General features: G+C 37.2%; 1 protein-coding gene and 1 long non-coding RNA gene across 7 annotated transcripts in view; one reads left to right on the forward strand and one right to left on the reverse strand.

Annotated features, from left to right (window-relative positions):
* Nucleotides 1–16,651, reverse strand: part of LOC149776748 (uncharacterized) — a 40,423-nt gene extending 23,772 nt beyond the window's left edge. For 5 of the 6 annotated variants that reach the window (XR_016416110.1, XR_016416107.1, XR_016416106.1 and 2 more), the window contains exons 1-3: nucleotides 16,247–16,651; nucleotides 15,614–15,735; nucleotides 10,597–10,711 (exon numbers count right to left, since the gene is read on the reverse strand). This is a non-coding gene — a long non-coding RNA (uncharacterized LOC149776748). The remainder of the gene's footprint in view (nucleotides 1–10,596; nucleotides 10,712–15,613; nucleotides 15,736–16,246) is intronic. The other variant, XR_016416111.1, reaches the window with a different exon arrangement.
* LOC149776747 (pregnancy-specific beta-1-glycoprotein 2-like) overlaps nucleotides 1–22,553 on the forward strand; it is a 103,304-nt gene that overhangs the window by 50,998 nt on the left and 29,753 nt on the right. The window lies entirely within an intron of this gene.

Consider the following 22,553-nt stretch of genomic DNA (forward strand, 5'->3'; position numbering starts at 1 on the left):
GATTTTTCAGCCACGAAGCGACGCGAGCAGGTGAAACACAACGCGGTGTTACCGAATTCGATAAGGATGATAATTATTGGCCCGTCTGGTTCTGGAAAGACGCAGTTGTTGCTAAATTTGATAATGCGATGGCTAAAATGGGATAAGTTGTATTTGGTTGCACCGTCCGTTGATGATCAGCGTTGTTATCAAGTGCTAAAGGAATTTAGCGACAATACCGACGAAGGCACAATCGAATTCATCACAGACATCAATGAAGCTCCATCAGTGGAAAATTTAGATGGTGATGTTAATAATCTTGTCGTATTCGATGATGTTATGCTGGATAAGCAAACTAATCCGGCTAGGATATTCTCGCGTGGCCGACACAAGAACACCGATGTGATTTACGTGACGCAGCGATATACGCAAATTCCTAAAGTTATTAGAGACAATTGCAATATCTTATCAGTTTTCAATGGCGTTGATACTCACACGTTGAGAAATATTCATCAGACTTGGTGCAACGGCGATATGGACATAAACAAATTCAAAAATTTCTTCAGCCGCGCCCAGGCAACACCGCATGGTTTCATCACGATTAATCTTCATGATCCGCGTAGTAGATATCGAATCGGTCTTGATCAAATTTATTCATGAGACTTGCAGCCAAACTTTGCAAACTTCGTCGACGGAATAAATTTCCCCCCCCCCCTAAAATCTTTGTTTTTTTCTTGTCCAGAATCATTGATTTTGCACACAAAAATTGCAATCGGGGACGAATTTACGCAAATTAATTTTCGTAGGAAGCTTTATTTCTGCTTTCTGAGGCTTCTACGGAGAAAGTTCGCGTAGGAAGCTTTATTTGGTCTGGAACGTCTGGTCTGTAGAACTTCCCTGCTGCTCCCTTCGTGCAAGTAGAAAAATCTGGCTCTGGCTAATTCTTTGGGGATCGGTCCTCCCAGATACTTAGGCCATTTTCCTTTGAATGATTGAAGACGATTTTCAAAGTCGCAGTATTCCGACAAACACACAGGGAACGAATATTCGTCTTTCACAGGTTCGTTTCGATGAGGGCTGGGTGACATGGACAGGAGTTTGCTCAAGTCTGGATGACATCCGTAAGGGGGTAGACGTGAAGGTGAACATCCACATTTAAAATGAAACCCAGTAAAGTGTCCAAGAGGACGAGCAGCATCGCTTTCGCATCCCTCAGGTTTGACACGCACAGCATCACTTTCCATGTGAGGGGTAGTGAGAACAAAGTTCTCATGATGCTTTACGGCATCGCTAAGGTCACAGCGTACAGCATCGTTCCCATCGCAAGGCTCACAATCACATTCCACTTCAGAAGCCCCAAACTTGAATTGTGCCTTTCTGAACTTGTTTTGTGTTTCTCTGAAAGGATTCATCTTGTTCGCTTGGTCTTGGTAGTCACAATGAACTATCGATCTTGACCATAGCCCCTTTTTATACTAGTCACAATGCAGTCTCAAGCTTGTACATCGTTCCTTTTTTATATCTAGTTTTTGAAGGTACTGTCTCTAAGGTACCGTCATAATTGTACCGTAGTGTAATGGGTGGAAAGGCCATAGAAAGGTAAGGGCAGTGCAAAGACCATCGAGTGTGTTCCAGAATAGCTGAACCTTTATAGATACATAGATCCATTCGTAACTTCAGTCCACAAGCGAAACACTGTACTTCGTATCCCAATCCTGACTCAGGTCCCAAGTAGACAAATCCTGTTCTAGCTAAAACATGCGAAGAAGGTAATCCTTCCCTATCCGTAAACTATTTCTGAAATGTGTCCAATCGACGGGCACAATCACAATAGTCAGGTAAGAAGACTGGAAAATGGTAGGGTTTGAACTTGGAGTTCTCATCAGGTTTCTCACTTGATTCTTGCTGTGGCGTAGTCATGCTTCTGGTGAGTGGCTATCCACTTACAACCAATGTTTTATACCGACATGTCCATATGGCAATATAAAGTGATTGGGAAGCCGCACTCGCTTCTGATACACGATTTGACAGACTTTTTCCAAGGGTCGACTGACGATGTGGTGAGTGGGTAAACGTACAATCTTGTTCGGTTGATAGGTGGTCACTTTAAAGTGTTCATCTTCTCTAGACTGCAAAGCTTCTTTCAATACGCCAAAGTTCACCACTCGACTGGTACGATAATTCAGAGTCAATCCTTTCACTTTACACTTCGTGTGCACTTCTCCTTGTTTGTCCCAGTATTCGTAGCCGTAATTTTTAAGACCGCCACTGGCGAAACTTAGAATCTTGTCGTCAGAATGCTCGTCTGTCCAGGCTCCTAAACGGTCTCCTTCGATGTTAGAGTGCTGTTGACTCGGGTGATCGATGTAGATGCAACTATCCGTGTCAAAGTACAGGACGCGTTCCCCTAACAGTTCTAAAGCTTCGTACAGTTTTAAGCGAGCATGAGCTGTCACGTAAGCTGCAATGATGACATTTCCAAAAGGATCGGCTTCTACAAAGTCCAGATCTTCTTCGTAATTGACTAAGATCAAATCTTCGCGAACGACGTCCACGTGTTTGATGAATTTAGTTTTGTTGTGAATCATCTGGAAGTAGCAGGAAGGTTCTGTCAAATATTCTTGGGTAAACACGGTCGTTGTGCCATTTTACCCCACAAGCAATTTAACATCACTTTGGCAAACGATCGCCTGCCTTTGTTTTTCTCGATGTGATCTAAAGTAATGCCTTCTTGTGCCCAGTATTTCTCTTTGAATGTCTTTTGGTCTTCGGGAGTGTGATACCAGGACGGATAACCACTGGCTTCTTGCTTTAGTTTCAAAAAGGCATCCACGTAGTCTGCCAAAATGCCTTTCTGAGTGGGGTCACCCTTGTTGTATTGTTCTGTCTTGGGAAAGTGACAAATTTCATACACTTCTAACAGTTGGTATCCCATGTCCAGAGCTTTGAACAATTCTACGCTGACCCACGTCCCCGTCAAGGCCCGTTCTTCCTGGGTGTGCTGACAAGGCTGGTCTTGGTTGCACGTTTCAGCACAAGTACGGCACAAAGGAAACATCAGTTTGTCTTGACAATGGTGAGGTAGAACGGGATGGTACAAGTCAGTGGGAGCCAAAACTTTACATTTGATCAAGCCTTCATATTGTCGAATGTTTTTCAAATCGATGTGTTCCGTCAACAATTGTGGGTGCCCTGCAGGAGAGCGACAATATTTGCACACGTAGGGATACAGTGAACACACGTCCAAGTATTTGATTTCTTCTCCTTTCTCTTCGTCGGCTTGGTACAGCAAACTGGTGGCATTGGTCCTTCCTCCGTACAAACTATCCCTCGTGTTCAGGGGGTCCATGAACTGGTAACTTTCCACGAGGTGTTTAAACTCTGGATCGGTTTTCAAACGGTGATGGTACTCGTGTTCCCACATTTCCACCACTTAGTATCCTTCCTGTTCTAACTTTAGGCGTTGCTGACATGTGGCCTGGTACAAGTCTTCCATGGTTCATTGTAAAAACTGATTTTTAGTGCCACGGTCAGGGTAACAGACGGGGCATCCGTGAAATAAGCAACTTTTAAACTCGTACACAATCTTGGGGTTTTCTAAGTCCCAACCATCGACCGAATGCATTCTGATGGTCTTTTCACCCCTTCCGTTGCGGGCATGGGAATCCATTTGTCTTCCTTGTCACACAAGTAATGTAACCAGCGTAGGGCTTTGACCGAGTATTGACGTTTGACATAGTTGGTCATTTGAGGACTGATGACAGCCACGGTGTTTTCAGGCATGAATCATTGCCGGTACACTAAGGAACATGCTTTGGCAATGGTGCAAGCTTCTTTGAAATGATCGACCCCTCCGTGTTCCATGAACAGTTCTCGAAATTTTCCACAGCAACACCGTAAAATGTACACGTCGGAACGACAATACTTTAGCATTTCTTCCTGAAAGTCGAAAGGGTCAGAGGCGTGAGCCTGGTACCAAGCGTAGAAAGCTTCTCGTTGTTCGGTACGCATGTTGTCAGGGTCGTAATAGTGAGCCTCAGGCAAATGGGGTAGAACGGTGTGTTGATTGGCTTCCGTATTGAAAAAGTGTGGAAAGCACCCTTTAGCCATTTCTGTCATTCCAAACGTTTTAGGCATTCGACTCAAAGGCATGGCTAAGTAACTCATCGAATCTTTAAACTGTACTTGTCCCACTTGCATGAAAATGATTTTGGCTCCATTCAAAGTGACTTTAGGACGTTCGATGCCATGTTCTGTATAGTATCTGTGAAGAAACTGTCCATCGTATCCGGAGAAATTGTGAGCCATCACTGTGGCATGACGATGACAATCTCCGTAACGTTCGATGTCCTCTTGGATCCACGTCTTGTCGATGGGGTGTAAGACCCATCGAGCGAAATCAGCTAGCGTGTTCGGTCCTCGAAAGATTTTTTCACGTCCTCCAGAAATCTTGCTGCAGTGAAGGCAATGACTGAAAATAGGTTCTTGAATGCACTTCTCGCACGCTCGATGAGCCACACAGAAATTAGGAATGTGAATACCAGTCTCTTGCATGCATTCAAAATCGAAAAAGATGAAATTGCCTTTCTTCTTGTGACCGATCTCTTTCTCTGGTTGGGGTTGGTATTTTTGCACATAGCATTCGTGTTCCAAGTCCACGATGTGGCAGCAAATGTGACATTTTTTCTTTCCTCGACACAGGTGTGCCTTGGCATTATTGGTAAGTATGCCTTGTCCACAGGTAGGGCACAATCTCAGCAGCTGACAAGCACATTTCTTCTGTGAACCTTGCATCTTCAAATGTTGTTGGTAACAGGCAGGGCTGACAAACGTGCGCAGACCAGTTGAACAATGCACTCGTTCTTGTCCTTCGCTCAGACAGGGTGGAGAGGCCAAACATGCTGAGCATTTCAATCCACATCTCGGTGATGAACCCTTCTGCTTTCTCTAACAGTACTTCGGACTTGAAATCTTTAAACTTCACCGTGTATTTGTAAGCTGTAGTTCTAAATTTTCTAGAGGGATGCTCTTCCGTCTCTTGAATGGAATAGTACTTTTCACGGTTGACTAAGGGTGGTGAACTTTGTTTAGAGGGTTTGGATTCTGGTTCACTCATGTCCTCTTCAAAATCACTGGCATGATTTTGTGCCAAGACTTCAGCCCTGGTACGAGGCGATAAAGCACGTTTCTGCCTCTTACTTTCTTCTTCCTTCTTCTCAAATGAATTGGATCGTTTCATCTTGATAGCAAAAAGTCAAATGACTAAAGTTTAAACACCATGGACTAATTTATAGTCATAGCAGACCAGCGTATATAAAAGGGTATGTGTCTTGTCCTTTCACTATTCATTTCACTCTCAAACCGAGCACAACGATGGAAGAGACTACCCAGATCGAACGTTTCATCAGAGCTTTGCGAGGGGTCATCCAAAAATTCTCTTCAGACCAGCCGAGGGACTACTCTCCTTCCTTTCAAGATAAAAGTCAAGATACTTGCTATATCTGTCAGAAGAAAGGGCATTGGTCTTCAGAGTGTCCAGACCGTCAAAAAAGAAAAAAAGGGGCTAGAAAAGACAAAAGTCAAGATACCTGTTATTATTGTCAAGAAAAAGGACACTGGTCTCCAGATTGCCCAAAAAAGAAACAAGGAGTCAGAAGAAGAGAGGGATTCTTCAGAGGAAGAAGAGGAAGAAAACAGGTGAAGAAAAAGAAACAGGAGAAGAAAAGAAGAAGAGAAGAAAGTGAGGAGGAATAGGAGGAAAAGACTGTGGTGGTGAAGAAATTCAAAAAACTCAGAGAGTGAACAATGAGACAGAAGAAGTTTATGAACTTTTTAAAGTGCTCTGTTGTGAATTGTGAATTGGATTGTAAATATTTATAAAAGAATAAATTAGGTATTAAAAGGTAAGTGTCTTTGGGTTTTGATTTTAAAATAAGAACCTACACTCACACACTCATACACACGTACTACAGAGGTAAAATGTTTTTTTTTTATAGTTTGAATGGATGTTGGCAATTGAAAGTCTATCTCTTTTAGACAGATGTGGGTGGCCCTGAAAAGGGCCTTTTTTGGTGTAGGGGTGAGTTTAAGCAATCAACTTTAACTGCCTTAAGCCTTTGCCACGGCCAAGGCCTACTTCTGGACTGCGTAGTGTTGATGATGATGATTTGGTTGAAATCACTAAGGGTGGCACGGGAGGCTTAGTCACAGGGTTGGAGTGTTTAGCTCGGGAAGGTCATATTCTCTTTGGTCATAATAAAGAAGTCTGATAACATTTGTTTCAGACTTCTTAACTCCGCTAAAATGTCTAACAGTACCGTGACCATTTGATTTTCACACCCTTGTTTCTTTGCTGCTGCTTCTTCTTCTTCTTGTTTTTTTCTTACCTCTTCTTTTTGCTGCTGTTGCTGTAGGAGAAAAGCTTGTTCCGCTTCCTTTTGCTGTTGTATAAATTTCTCCAATTCTTCTTTCTGTCTCTGTCTAAATTTCTCCATGTGTGGTAATGAAGGAGAAGGTGACGAAGGTTCCGGAACAAATTCTTGCGAGGTAAGAAAATCCACAAAATCCCAATTCACCTCTTCTGAAAGTAAGTCCGGTTTCCCTTGGGTAGTCTCCATAGCTGGTGCACCCCAATTTATCGTTTTCTGAGTTTCCGTCATGTTGAAAAACTGTCGCATGAATTGACTGCACACAGGTGCTAGCAAATCTATATAGACCACATGACGTCACAGACTGCTCTCTTCGGATTGGATGTGGGCGTGTTTGGATTGGTCAGTGAACTCCGTTTCAATCCTTCCTCTCCCTATAAATAAGTGTAGTTCACTGCATTCCTTCACCTGTTCTCGGCGCCTCAACATGTGGACCAACGTTCAATCTTCTATGCTTGTGTCTTCGATGATGTTCAGGACAGACATACCGATGTACGTCCGATCCAAGTGGACAGTTGTCCATAGGACAGATACCAGCCTATGGATACGTAGGATCTATGTGGAGAGGCAAGGATGTCTCAAAATTGTTTTAGTCTATGGTCCTGCAGTCAGGCGAAGCCTAAGGACAAGAAGAAGTCACAGATGCCCTTTATGTTAAGGGCATATTAACATAAACCCAAAGGCCCTTTTCAGGGCCACTCATAGGTCTCGAAAAGATCTTGACTTTCACTGCCTACCCTTTTTTTATTTTTTTTTTTGTTTTAAAAAAAATAAAAAATAGAGACCCCTCCCTGTTTCAATTTTCGCCTGTTCCATTTCCATAGACCCATCAGGTCGGGACCTTATTAAAATAGGGTCCCGACCCTGCTCCATTTCCCCTTGACGCTCAACAGGCCCAAGATTTTTTTTTTTTTTTGCCCATGTTAAATTCCCCTTGACGCTATACAGTCCCACCCTGTTCAATTCCCCTTGACGCTAAACAGTCCCATATTCCCATGTTAAATTCCCCTTGATGCTATATCATCCCAGGGGTTTCCACAATGTTAAATTTCCCATTGACGCTATATCGTCCCAGGGTGGTTTTTAATGGTAAGTCCCATTGACGCTATATCGTCCCACTTCACTACTCTCAATGTGTTTATACCAATATTAAGTTTCTGTATGTCACTGTGTTTAAGTTTTGATTTTCTCTGTTTTATTTCACTTGATACAAACACATGCTGACTAATCTTGTCATGTGGTGTATCTCGATCATACTGTAAAAGTGCATAGCTTAACACAGGTTTCGAACTCTTGCTATGAGCAGCAGCAGTAAACATGGCATGTACCACTAGAAATCAACTTTTTTTCTTCTTGGCTATAAAATCATTAGGTACTAATGTGTAAACTATTAAGTTGGTAATTTTTTAAATATAATTATTGTGCAGATTTACTAAATGTACTTTTGCGATACTAAGTCCCATGTTTGTTTAAAGGTTCTAACAAGCTTGGGTTTTTATGCAATATGTCATAAGTATATAAGGTGTTGTGGGCTGCATGTATGAAGACAGCTCAGCAGCTTTCTAACTAATATTGCAATTACTATGAGCTTTTTTAAAAGTTATTTATTTTTTTTAAGTTGTTTCTTACTGTTCTGTATATAGTTTAGAAACTTTAAGCAATATTTTGGACTAGTCCGATAACATAAGACACATCACCCAATATATTTGTTGGGGGGCTGATGGGTCTTACTGCCTAACGAAGGGTGCTGTGTGGAGCGTTTTGATGTCGACTAACAGTGTAATGAAAGTCAAATTTTCTGAAATATCACACACAACTGGTAACCAATAACAATGCATTTCTACAAAGTAAAGTTATAATGTTTTTGTCAGACTTCACTTATCCTGATGTCTTTTCTCTAATAAATTCAAATTCTCACAAAAGAACTGGACCTGTTTTCAAGTTTTGTTGGCCCACATTTCAGTTGGCTGGAAAGCGATGAAAGTCAGGAATGCCAAAATCGGGTTAAGCTGAAACATTATTCTTTAAGGAAACAAATAAAAATATGTTTTGCCTATTGGAACTGTAAGCAATGTTTTGTTTCATTCAAGAAACATATTCCCCACATGAACCTACTTAAACAAACTTTGGCGTACCTCGACTACCATTGCATTGCAACAAATTCAAATGTATGTCAATGGAACATGAAAATGTGTCCATTTGCTAGTGTCATATTTTCACTCCACCAGGATAAAGACAGCACTGTAAGTATATTAATTACACATAAATTAGTGGAAGAGTGTCGATATAGGCTGCCAAGTGTGTGAGCTATTCCTGAAACTTGGACTACTCATTCCGATGACAATTGACATTGGAACACATATACATGGCCGTTATTTGGGTAGTAAGACATAGCACTAAAACAAAATATTTTGGACTTGCACATTTTTGTTTAAGATTTTATTTAAGCACAAAATATTTATTGATGGAATTTAATGTGCTTTTCTCTATTCTAAATTATATAATTAATATTCATTCCTAACTTATTTTACAAGCAAACTACATATAGTTATATCATTTGTTATAAGAACTTGGCTATATTGTCAAGTGAGTGTTATCTTCACATACCAACACGTGTATGTACTGATTTTCTGTATTTAAGACTCTAATTCCATGCCTGAGAAATTTTTCTTATGCTGCAATACATGATTCAATTTCTTATACAGTATAGGTCCAAAAATGTTCTTAGGGATATAGAATACCCAAGTCATTGTGAGTGTTATCCTTGCTGATTTGATCTTTGCAATACAATTTAATCATTACTTAATCCATGATATGATTGAGGTTTTTTTAAACTAGTAATTTTTTAAATTACATTACATTTTTTTGTAATGTAACAAATCCAAATCACACACACACACTTAATCTAGCACTTCACACACATAATTCCAATGTCTTCACAAAAAGCTCAAAATGTCAAAGTCACTGTGAGTGTTATCTTCACTGACATAATATTCTAACTTCAAGTCAACAATAACTTATTAATCTAGCAATCCAGAAAAGCATAATTTAATGACATTTTTCTTTCATAATTTACTAGTTGTCTAAGTCTGAGGTGGGCAAACTATTTTTCAATGTAGCCACAGGTGTGGCGAATGAGAAGTGAAAAACATCATACGATGCCACAACTGAGCCAAACTTACATGGCCAATTTGCCACTTGTGGCAATTGGTCACAAGGTTGCCCACCCTGGGTCTAAGTCAGTGTGACCATTGTCATTACCAGCCTGAAACCCAATTTAATGCCATTTGTATAAATTCATTTCAAATAAATATTATGATATAGTTGAAGTGTAAAGTCAAGCGAGTATTCTGTTTGCAGATTTTACATTTTAGATATTACAGTAAAGTCATATTTTCTCTTGTGTAGTGAACTTTATTGCAACTGGTTCCAAAATAGTAAAACTTATTCAGTTTTCATTCACCAGAATAGGTATTAATACAATCCTGAACTAACTGTATGGTACTAAAATATACCCTGATCTTGTGTGAGATTGTAATATACAGAACTATACCTCAAGACAACAATAATATATTGAATTTATATTATATCAAGACTGTCATGGTTATGAACTCCAACTTTATTCAGGTTTTTTCATAATAAATGATCATCTTGTGTTATGGCTGAAAAGAAATCTGAGTTCATTTTAACTCCATTCTCTCCACATTTGTCAGTTGTTATGAGGCATACTCATCATCAGTGTTATAGTAAAATGTAATCTTATCTGGATCAATCTTGCTGGTGTAATATATGAATGGAGAAAGAATATTATCATCCAGATTAAAATATTTTTTATTCAGACTCTACTGAAAATTTTAGCTGGATATGGGATACGGAGCCTGATGTGTACGAACAAAGCAATGTGTACCATGACCTTTTTAATTTAACATTTTAAACTCCTGCAGAAGAAAGAGATTTTTAGATCCATTAAATTGTATTAACAAAAACATTTCTTCAGTATGATTTTCCTTTACTTAGTAGTGACACAACTCATATTTTAAAGTTGTTGTTTTGTGTTTGGTTTGGCTTTTTATGGTAAAGCAACACAAGTAAGTTATTTAGTGCCAAGGCACTTTAAGTATAGTGCCTTGCCCAAGGACGCACCATGGTGGCTAACCCAGGTTGGTCCGATGGTAGAATTTGAACCTACCTTATTTCACAGGTCCAGAAAGCTAACCACTGAGCAACTACAGCTCCCCATCTTATAGTGGAATGCTGGTATACTTTATGATCAAAAAGGATGGGTTGGGGTATGCATGTTGCATCTGAAAAAAGTGATGGAATTTTTGTTTACATAATATTTTAGTCATACAATATGAATCATTTTCTATAGATTTAAGATGTATCAGATCAAGTTAAGAAAAATTATATATTCTGTTTCCTGGGAATGTACTAAAATTCACTGTTAATGTTTGATTTTTTTGGTAGTAAGCTTACTTGGTATTTTTTTCGTTTTAACTTGAATACCTAATTTGTTAACATCCTGTCCTAAATCTTCATGGTTCTGTCTATAAAGTGACAACTGTTGATACATGTAGGGAAGTTTTTGTTTATATCTTTTGATTTTTGTGGTTCTGGAAGTTGCAGTATTTGTTGTTGTATTATTAACCATTTCAGTAATTTAATGAATGCAGAGTATACTGCTCTATAAATGAAATTTATGGGAAGATAATGTAAAAGTATGTTTCACTGCAAATATAAATTGTTTAAAATAATAATATATCATTTATCATATGATTATTCAATTGTGGTAACTAGTATTCCATCCAATATCTATATATTAAAATATGTCTTTTCATACAGCTGGTGATCATTTAGATACAAGTCCAATTGAACATAATCAAATTATCAGTGCAGGTGTTTTTATTAGTATTAGTATTGCAAGTATAAGTGTTAGTATTAAGATTTCATATACAGGTATGATAAGTGTATCATAATGTTTAAATGATGCTCCTTGTTACAACATAAAATATGTTCATTGAAACAAATGGTTCACTGGTAAATTGGCAGTAAAGGTCTTCACTGAATTATGTTGCATAAACTATTTTACAATAAAACATATATGATGCATCTCAATTATGATGATGTGGAGGAGGAGGATTAATAATAATGCAGTTTAAGTTATCTTCATCACATAAGTTCTAGCAGATGTGTCATTTTTATGTGGCTCATTATCAGTTTGAAACTGGTCTATGATTCCTGGATCTGGACATATCTGGCCCCCTGCTGTTGTGCTGCTATGGTCTTTACAGTTCATTAGGATATCAGTTACACTTGGTTTACATTTAGAACCCCATGGGATGGAATGCCCAGTTTGAAACTGAGAGAATGGTTAATTATCCATAATATAACTCCTGCAGTTATTATTAGGTTTGATATCAAGGTCTTTCATTAAAAGCTTTTCAACTCATGTTCTGTTCTACCATACAGATAAATAAAGTCAAATTCAAGGCTTTCAGAATTGTCCAGTTTGTTTCATGTGTTGTCAGTTTAATGGGCAGGTAACTAAATGTGCAGCAGACGGACTGTATATTGCCACTGTACCACATAAATATCAGTGCTTAGTCTGCTCTCAGTGGCTGTGGTTTGATTAGTTACAAGTATCATCACATGTGACTAATTATTAACCAATGTAATGAAACTTATATAATTAGAAGGCTGTATTTAAAAACTCTAAAGATCTTAAATGTGTGCTAGAGGGTAGGGTTAGCAGTTATAATCCCAATTATGTTGTGACGAGCAAAAAGCACTGCACACATTTGAGCTTTTAGTTTGGTTCTGGTAGGGTCAAAACATGCAGGTACATTTTGATCTTTAAAAATTAACATAATTCCCATGTAATACTTTCCAAACCTAAGTATGCAATTGATCTGATAAAAGTTTTGAGATTACTGTTTAGGCTCTGTTCTTACAATACTAGATATACCTGACTACTCCACAGTGAAATGGCCAGCTGTTAAGTTATATAAGCCAGATGAGTAATGTTAGCCATTTGTTTAAGTGTTTTCTCATTAATTTCATTTGTGTCACAGAGTTGCATGCAATATTTCTTTCTAGAATAAATTTATTTTATTTTCTAATTGTGTATTTTATGGTCTCACTGGACAGTTTATCTGGTGAATTTTCATCCGACAATGACCAATTACAGAAAAATGAGAATAATTTTACACTGAAGATACTAACAAAAACAAACTAATGATTTTTGTAGAAAGCATACATGTGAGATTTTGACTGCAGTAATCAGGTTAATTCCTGATGCAGCTATTGATTTCTATACTGAACCATCACTGCCACCATCTCCTAAATTTTACATTCATTTTTGACAAGAAATAGCTATTTTCAATATTTTTCTGTGACAAGGCAGCTAAAAGAATCAGTATGTGGCTTATGCATGAATAAAGTTCACTAGTACTATAACAAATTAGCATACTTTTTTCATCAACCCTCAACCATCTAGATTTTTTTATATTTGCCTCTGTAGCAGACACACATCAAGGTCAGCAGCTCATTTGCAGATCAAGCATTTGATCTCCAATGCTCATCTAACTGTGACAGGCAGTCACTAACAAGCCAACCTATTTCCATGCCTAACTCAAAGTAAATCTAAACCACATTATAGATTTAGCTTATGTGTGAATTTAGAAATGCTAGGCTTGTGATAATTAGGTTCATGCCTTCTACCTTAAAAATTAGGTGTATGTCAAAATACAAAATTATCCAGTGAGACCTATGATGTTAATTTTAATCCCTATGGGATTTGTGACATAAAAAACCCAAATGCTTTATGTATTAAAAGGTAACTAATGGGGGCAGGATCTGCAGTGAATCAATGGTATGTATGATAGACTCCTGATAAAAATGTTTGTGTTACAATCCTGTTATCAAGTCAACCAGGTTACCTACTACAATGTACCCTTGCCTTACTCCAATTCCCTCAGTACTCAGTAAACAACTAGTGTTGCTGTACATAACAAAACCAGTCCATATTGATTTTACCTATTTTACTAAATCCTGACAAAAATAATTCTCTAAATAAAGCATGATTAATATGTGAAGGTCTCGCATGTAATCAAACTCTTCCAAGCTTTTAATGATATGAACCGATTTATCAATGTTTATCAAATTTACATGAAAAACTATTTCTTATTTGTTATCAAATATGTTAGATGTTTTGATCATATAAGCATTTCTGCTACATTAGATCAAAATAATCTTTTTGTCAGAAATAGAGCCCTTATAGTATTTGCAAGGTCAACCAATCAGATGCAGAATTTGAGTTTAATATGAATGAATATTTTTTTTACAAAATTGCTCCTTTGCTATATCTTGATGAGATAAATCTATTTACCAAGTCTGATAAAATTAATGAGAAATAGTTTTAAGAGCAGTAGCAAGAATGGCGAGTGAGATGTAGAACCACCACATTATTTGCATAGAATTTGCTTACAGCCTCAGACATACAAGCAAATAATTAAACAAGTCAGATCTAAATTTGACCATAAACACTGTTGTGCAAGTCGTAAGAAACTCTGCCAATCAGATGCAAGGTCACTTCATTAACATACCTTTATCACACTCATAATAAGCATCATTGTGAAGCTTGACTATACAAGCCCAATGGCCAAGTATGATCAAACTTGAATCAGCAGTAGTGGTTATAACCTCGTGTATTTGTATGCATCTTCACTTCTTCAATCTAGATCTCATTTATATAAGCATGTATTCTAAATTTAGTAAAAACTGCACTATATGCATAAATACTGCATGTGGTGGTAACATGCTCAGTCAGGTGAAAGATCACTTTATTATTATTAATGGTTAACACTCATCAAACTTCGAGGACAACTTAATGATTTTAGTCTATATTGTGGAAGTATGGCTTTTAGGTTGGTTAAAAGAACTCAACTAATCTTATACATGATCACCTCGTGTATATACTTGGATTTTGCTGAATTCCTAAAGCATGGAAAGATGCCATAAAAAACCACCTAGTACATAATAATTTTGATAAGCAGGATGATAAAATAATGAACTTGCGAAAACAAGATTCACTCAAGTTTATTTACAAAGATCTTTGACAGGAAGCTAAAAGGCAACACACTGCGAAGCAAGAAACTTGGATGCAAGTATTAAATAAAAATATAAGTAGTGAGGAGTGGTCTGATATATATAGCCGGGCAAAATGCTGTACCAAGGATACCAAGTTGACCTCTTTTAACTTTAAATTAATCCATAGAATAATCGCTACTAATGATATTCTTAAAAGAATTAACATATTTGATGACAACAAATGTACTTTCTGTAAGAGTGAAACTGAAAGTATTGAGCATCTCTTTTATGACTGCAGTATTACTTCACAGTTTTGGTACCGTTTTAATGAAGTTTTTGCACCTTTTTGCCCAAATATTGTACATCTGTCCAAAAAAGAAACATTTTTAGGAAGTGAACAACTGGACAGTTTGGATAATTTTCTGCTTATTTTGGCAAAATATTATATTTATACTTGCAGATTCAATATGAAAAATCCTTCTATTTTTGCTTTTAAGCAAATAGTTGCAATGCATAAGAACATTGAAAATTACACTGCCAAGGTAAATAAAAAAGAGGACCAATTTCTTCAAAAATGGACCTCAACAATGAACATTTAACTTGTCTCTGACTTGAGGGTAGACAGGAACAAAATACTGTAATATCACAAAAGCCATGTCACCTAGATTTTGGCCATATGCATGTGTATATGCGTGTGTGTGTGTGTGTGTTTTTCTTTTTTACTTTCTCTGTAGATTATATTTATTATCCCTAGATTATCTGATAACCAGAAATGTTTGATTGTAAGGTGATCCTGGGATGGTTCCCCGACCCAGTGGTCAACCTATTACGGGGTTAATAAAAAAAAAAAAAAAAAAAAAAAAAAACTTGGATTTTGCTCATTATTAGATTTATCCAAGATGTTGATTTAAGCCCAAAACCAAGTTTTATATAAACAAATTGATCAGAACTATGGACTCCAAAGTAGCTAATTTCTTACTGTTGAAAGACAGAAGGGATGTGAAATAAATAACACACTCTGGACCATTACATAAACCCACTTAGCCTTTTGACCAGTTGAGATAAAATAGCAACAATAATGTTAATTCAGATTGATAAATTATGTTTTCTCACATTACCTCTAGCCCTTTTCAACATGGATGGTATTTTTCTTCCACATATGTCAGCTCTTAATTAGTGGCCCTTTTCCATCATGAATGTTGTAGGTGAAACTCTCAGAATTAGGCTTTTTAATTTGTATCTGAAAAAGAAAAAAATTATTGGTCTGCATATATCAATGTCACCTTTTCTGTATTAAATTAAAATACCATATGTGTGTGTGTGTGTGTGTGTGTGTGTGTTCATTTTAGAATTTAAGCATACTTGTCTCCATGTGTTTATTTTACAATTGATGATGATAACACATAACTGGTTCAATTGATAAAATGTTATTTCTGACTTCTTACAACTGCTCATTGTATCTGAATTTACATTCAATGTTTGTTTTAATTAACATATTTTGGATAATGGGCAAATTATTTATTTTGTAGTTTATCATTATATCATTTATCAGTAATTTATCATTCAAATATTTAAAATATAGTACCATTATACTGACTTCATATTCTATATGATATCCCAGCAATACATGTTAAGCAGATAAGTGCAAATAAAAATGTTTAGAATGTAAAAGCTACTCCAAGCTCAAAGAAGATCTGCAAAAGATGATCTCCAACATATTACCAAACAAAAAGCGAAGTTAACGCAGTTACCTTTTTTATGATGTCTCAAACACCAACGGTACTGTACAGCTACGTCTTCTGAGTTTTACCGTCATCTTGTCTTTCAAACCAGAATTAATTTCTTGAGCTCTTACAAAATGAAGAAAATTTTAAATACTATAATTTAAGCAGCTTCTTTACATGACATAAGATAAATTATGGCACAGTGTTATGTCTTTCAGCACGACGCAACTTCACATTTGGACGGCGTGCTGTGTGGGCATCCCTGACACAGCAACTGACATGAATCCTTTATTAGCAGACAATAATTCGGAATAAATCCTCCGCAAATCTAACATTCTCGATTTTTCATAGTTCCACTTTTTCACTGTTGCATTTGTTTGATTGTGCTCATGAAGTTCAATGAATCAAGTTCATCTGCTGTCTGAAATCCCGGTTCAGTTGATATTTTCTTCCGCGCATGATGCCGTGTAAATACAAGTTACGGTCGACATTCAAAGTGGTTTAGGTTAATTTATTATTTTCCTTTATTAAGGTCATTTGCAGAAAGTGTTTCGCTAGGATGAGATAATTTTTAAAAAAATATATCAAAAATAAAACTTTCTTTTCCAACGCTAATACTGGATATATTTCAATTTGTGATTGATACTATAAATAAATATTTAAAAAAACATTTTAGCCCGTGGCTTCGGCGCGCCACTCGTTTTTGTGGGTTTTTTAAAATGTTGTTGGTGTTGTTTTGGTTTTTGTGTGTGTGTATCACACTAAGAAACATACCAGGTATTAGGCCTAACGTAGGAAAAGAAATTATCCTCTATTTGTTACTATTCTTACTGTAAAATGACGCAAAAGTGATCAAATTGCTATTAAGATTTTGTTTTATATAACACTTACCGCTCGTTTTCCTCGAGATAAAGCAGCCACTTCAAAATGATTATAAAATCTGTGACAGATGAAGAATGTGGTTTAAATAATTCGTAATCGCCTGCCTTAAATAATGTAGGGATTTGCTAATGTATTTCATGGCCCTCGTTTGAATAGATAACAACGATCATGTATATCGACCAAAATTTGTATATTCCTGCCCACGATCATGTATTTTGTATTAAACCGTATATTACACGAGCGCTCTGTGGCGAACTCGGCGCGGGGGGGGGGCTCTATTATACCCGCTATATCAGTTGAGAAATATACTGAACTGATCAGGCCCCAATACTCTCGCTCTGACAAACATTAAAATAATTATATGCAGAATATCGGTATGTCTCCCTCTTGCCGAAAATGTCAGCACCATATATATTTTGCAAGTAATGTAATGGGTATAGTAACACACACACGCACACACAAACACACTTTTTTTTGGGGGGGGGGCCGCCGGAAATATGCCCCCCCCCCCCATTTCCAAAAAATTAAAAAGTATTTTATGTTTGTGTCTTTCCCCCTCAGATGTGTTGTATGTTTTATTTAAAACAAAATTTTATATAAAAAAATTTAGTTTGTAGATATTTTGATGGGGTATTTATGTTTCCATAGTGTTATCTAAAGGGTTGTTCGTCCGAGTCTGGTTTCCCTCACCTTGCTCGAAGTTCCTTCCCTTGAAATATTTTGTGACCTTTGCTATATGTCGCCTAGGTCTCAGTGTTTGCTATATGTAATGGTGCTATATTGTATGTATGCTATATTTTCTTTATGTTTGAGACAGCAAGTATAGATCAACTATCTTTCCCAGTTGTATTTCTTCCTTTATGATGTTATATTGTATCTTTTAATTTGTTTTATGGTTTTCTAATTTTGACGATGGAATGGTGTACTATTTAGATTTTGTTTAAAAAAAAAATAATTTCTCATTTTATTATTCGAGTGATAACACTGGTCAACAGTGAAATCATTACTGACTTGAAAAGGCCCTAATCTGTAGTATTTTGGTGTGCCGAACACGAATATAACCGTGAAAAATTTGTATTGGCTCTCGTTTTGAAGATATTCATATACCTCATTTTCTATGTTTCACTGTGTAAATTTCTCCAGTAGGACTGCAGCAACATCCGGAATAATGATGTAACATTGCATAATACCATCATGCTCACATCATCCACAGTTGATTGCATCATTTTCTGATGCAATGCAATACTAATGCCATGCGGCTGCTGAAGTAAGTTGACGTCAGCAGTGTACTATACATGTGTAGGCCTATTATACTAATGCCAGGCGGCTGCTGAAGCTGACGTAAGCAGTGTACTATATAAAGCCCAATCAGATAGGTTCAGCATTTAAAATATTTTAGACGTTGTGCGAGACAGTTCAAGCTACTGTTACATAAAACTTATTATTTTATCCATTTACGTACAATAAAGAACAGTAATGCCTCGAAAGTGTGTTAATACCGCGGACAATTTTTGCTATATTTATGGGGAAGTGACATTTGCCAACCAGAAGAAAAGTATCAATTCTCAAGTGAAGAAGGCGTATCATCTTTACTTCGGATGCAAGGTTGGTGACCAAGACAAGCCTTGGGCTCCGCATATATGCTGTGCTACATGTACAACACAGCTTTCACAGTGGTTGAATTGCAAAAGGTCATCAATGCCGTTTGCAGTCCCAGTGGTGTGGAGAGAGCCAAGCAACCACCTAAATGACTGTTACTTCTGCTTGGTTCCTCCTCTTTCCGGCGGAATAACGAAGCGAAAGAAGTCGAGAATAGTCTACCCAAACATTCCGTCTGCATTGAGACCAGTTCCACATGGTGAGGGACTTCCTATTCCAGAACCTCCAGCAGAATATTCTCTTGATTCATCTGACGAAGACAAAGGTGAGTCGACCTGTTCTTCTCCTGGTCCATCAGCATGCAGTGATCCAGATTTTCACTGTGGTGCATCATCAACCCCACACAGAATAACACAGGAAGAACTAAATGACCTGATTCGTGATTTGGACTTATCAAAGAACAAGGCAGAATTGCTAGGATCAAGACTCCAACAATGGAATCTTCTAGAAGAAGATGTCACAATTACTGCATATCGAAAGCGCCACCAGCAATTGGAGCCTTTCTTCAGAAAGGAAAGTAATCTGATATTCTGTTCCGATATTGAGGGCCTCATGAATGCTTTAAAAATCACTCATGACCCACAAGAATGGAGACTATTTGTGGACTCTTCGAAACTGAGTCTCAAGGCTGTGCTTTTGCACAATGGAAACATTCTTCCATCTATTCCAGTAGCGTATGCTGTCCACATGAAAGAGACGTACGATAACTTAAGGCAGCTACTGAATTCCATTGAGTATAACAAGTACAGCTGGCACCTCTGTGGTGATTTGAAGGTAGTTGCCCTTTTAATGGGACTGCAGCAAGGATATACAAAATATATGTGTTTCTTATGCGAGTGGGATAGCCGAGCAAGGGAACTGCACTACATGAGGAAGGAATGGACTCACAGGCAGAATGTAGCCATTGGAGAGAAGAATATCCAACACCCAGCTCTGGTTGAGGCTCAGAAAATCTTGCTACCACCCCTTCACATCAAACTAGGTTTGATGAAGAACTTCGTGAAAGCCATTGACCGGACTTTGCCAGCATTCCAATACCTGCATGAAAAATTCCCTCGACTCAGCGAAGCAAAGATTAAAGAGGGAGTTTTTGTGGGTCCTCAGATTCGAGAGCTTTTCAAAGATGACCGGTTCAACAACTTGCTGGAAGGTGACGCGAAACAAGCATGGAATGCTTTTCGCCTAGTTTCTACAAACTTCCTCGGAAATGTTAGGGCAGAAAACTATAAGGAACTAGTAGAAGACATGTTGATGAAGTATAAGAAACTTGGCTGCAATATGTCTCTAAAGATTCACTTCCTTCATTCCCATTTGGATTTCTTTCCTAGCAACTGTGGTATTGTTAGTGATGAACACGGCTAACGTTTTCATCAAGATATCGCAACAATGGAACAAAGATACCAGGGAAAATGGTCCACTACAATGCTGGCTGACTACTGCTGGACACTCCTCAGAGATGCTCCCGAACAGCTGTACAAGAGACAGGCGAAGAAATCTAAGATGTAGTCAATGACTTGATTTTTTATAGGTAGGCTATTACAGTTGACCTTTTACTATTGGAATGCATTTCGTTATGTAAACATTAATTTCTTGCAGATTACAAAAAAAACTAGAGCCAATTTTGCAATTTGACTGTCATATTCGTGTTCAGCACATAAAAATTGATAAGAATTGACTAATTTTATTTCAGTAACATGACTTTTGTAAGAATTTGTTGTCCAGTGTAATATGATCGTTCCTCATAATAGGTTTTAAAGATGTTGATAGGTAGGTTACGCTCGATCCAAGGTTCACGCTTCTTTATTCTTTATGTGTTTCTCCTGGGTCGCATTAGGCTTCCTTCATTTAGTTTATCTGATTATGCTTTATTGAAAGATCCAAACGTATGTATGAGACCACATTATTGTGCAGTGGTCAACCATGCAGTGCGGGAGCTGTATGGATTTTAAGATATAGAAGTTAGTAGGGTTTTAAACTAAGTGTTATACAGTATGTATTTGTGTCTCTGTTTTGTCTGTTTATGTTCTACATGGCGTGTTTTCAAAGACTTTTGATGGGCCTGTCCACTTCGCTTAGCGCCATGTGACTTAGCCCCATGATGTCATCGCTATTTACTTCCCCCTTATATTTTCCCTGTATCCCTTACTATATATGTCTTTAGAATTTTTTTTTCATAGAAAGAAAAAAAAAATAAATTACAAAATTCTTTTATTGTTTTCTTTCTTCCTTTCTTCCCTTTTCTCTTTTAAAAAAAAGTTATATGGGTTTCTTTGAAATATTTGAAATATAATTTGAAATTTTCTTTAAAATATGGCTGTTGTGGGGTGCGAGGAGGGGGTATGGGTATGGCATCAGCTCGCAATTGCGCTACGCGACCCTTCGGTCTGTCATACCTATTCCTCTCTCCCCCAATTCCAACATAAATTGCGTTATATCAGCCTGACGGTAAGTATCTGTTCGTCGTAAGACGTACTGAGTTCGTATTGTGGTTAATATTCTTATTTTTACGGCGTATCCTATTTAAAAATCTTTATCACCTGTTCACAGGATATCATCGTAGTTACTATATAGTCTATACATTTTTAGAACGATTTTGTTTTCGTAGTCTACATCTATGAATAAAATGTTATTTTTGTTATACTTATATTTTTTTTGCAAATTTCCATTATTAACTTTATCCTATTATGTTTAGTTTTTTTACATTGGGCAATCGTATGTAGTTTGGTGAAGTTCGCTGTTTTACATAAAGGGCATTTCGGCATTATCCTGAGCATACGACGTTTGATTGCTTCTTCGTCTGTTAGCCAGGTGTTGTGCAGGTATTTAAAAAATTATACTTTGTGTTTGACAGATCTTATTTTCACCAATTTTTCCAAGTGTTTGTCCAATTTACCCCCCAGTTGTCCTGCTCTAATCTACATTTTATATTTTTGGTTACCTCCTCTCTAATCCAAGCGTCACTTTTACTTATTTCTATTTTCCATAAATCTGTTTTGTCTCTATATTTTAAAATTAGTTCTCTTATATATTTAAATTTGCGTGGCACTTCAATTTTTTATATTAATTTGTTATTTTTGTATATCTCTGGTCGGTTTCTCAAGGTGAAGCCGAACCAGTAGATGTACAGTGCTTCCCACGCTGTAGCCGGGTCTGATTGCAATTTTTTAATCTATTGATTATGTTAGTTAATTATAGTAGTAGGGGGCTCGGCAACCCCAAGCCCCCTTTACTTTTGGCCCTATATAATGTCTCTTTTTTTACATAATGCATTTTATGATTCCATATATAATCTATTATTTCCTTGTCTGTTTTGTTTAAAATAGTATTATCCGTATATATGGATTTAATTATGTAGTTAATATTTGAGTATAAATAAGTCTTGGCCACTTGGGCCCGCTCCATGATACGTAATGGCGCCATGGCCAGATTTTCATATTTTCTCTTATTTTGTTGATAATATGTTCATAGTTTTCTACAGCTTCTTTTCTTTTTTACCAAAGTAAACCCTTAGAGCCTTTACCGTGTCTCTCAGTAGGTGTGTGTGTGTGTGTTGGGGGGGGGGGCAATCCAGGGTGGTTGCCCCTCCAGTTAACTATTTTTAAGATTTCGTGCTTGTTGTGGTTTATTTTGGAACCCGACGCTTTACCAAATTTTTCAAATTCTTCTACTAGATGCATATAGCATTTCCCCTCTCTTATAAAGTTGGTGCAATCATATGCATGTTAGAGCATTTTTTATTCTTTTTTAGGTTTGGTATTTGTATGCCTTGCATTCAGGGGCGGATTAAGGCTCA

Source organism: Sinohyriopsis cumingii, chromosome 18 (assembly GCF_028554795.1).
Source record: "Sinohyriopsis cumingii isolate HCF-2022 chromosome 18, ASM2855479v2, whole genome shotgun sequence".
Classification (NCBI taxonomy): domain Eukaryota; kingdom Metazoa; phylum Mollusca; class Bivalvia; order Unionida; family Unionidae; genus Sinohyriopsis; species Sinohyriopsis cumingii.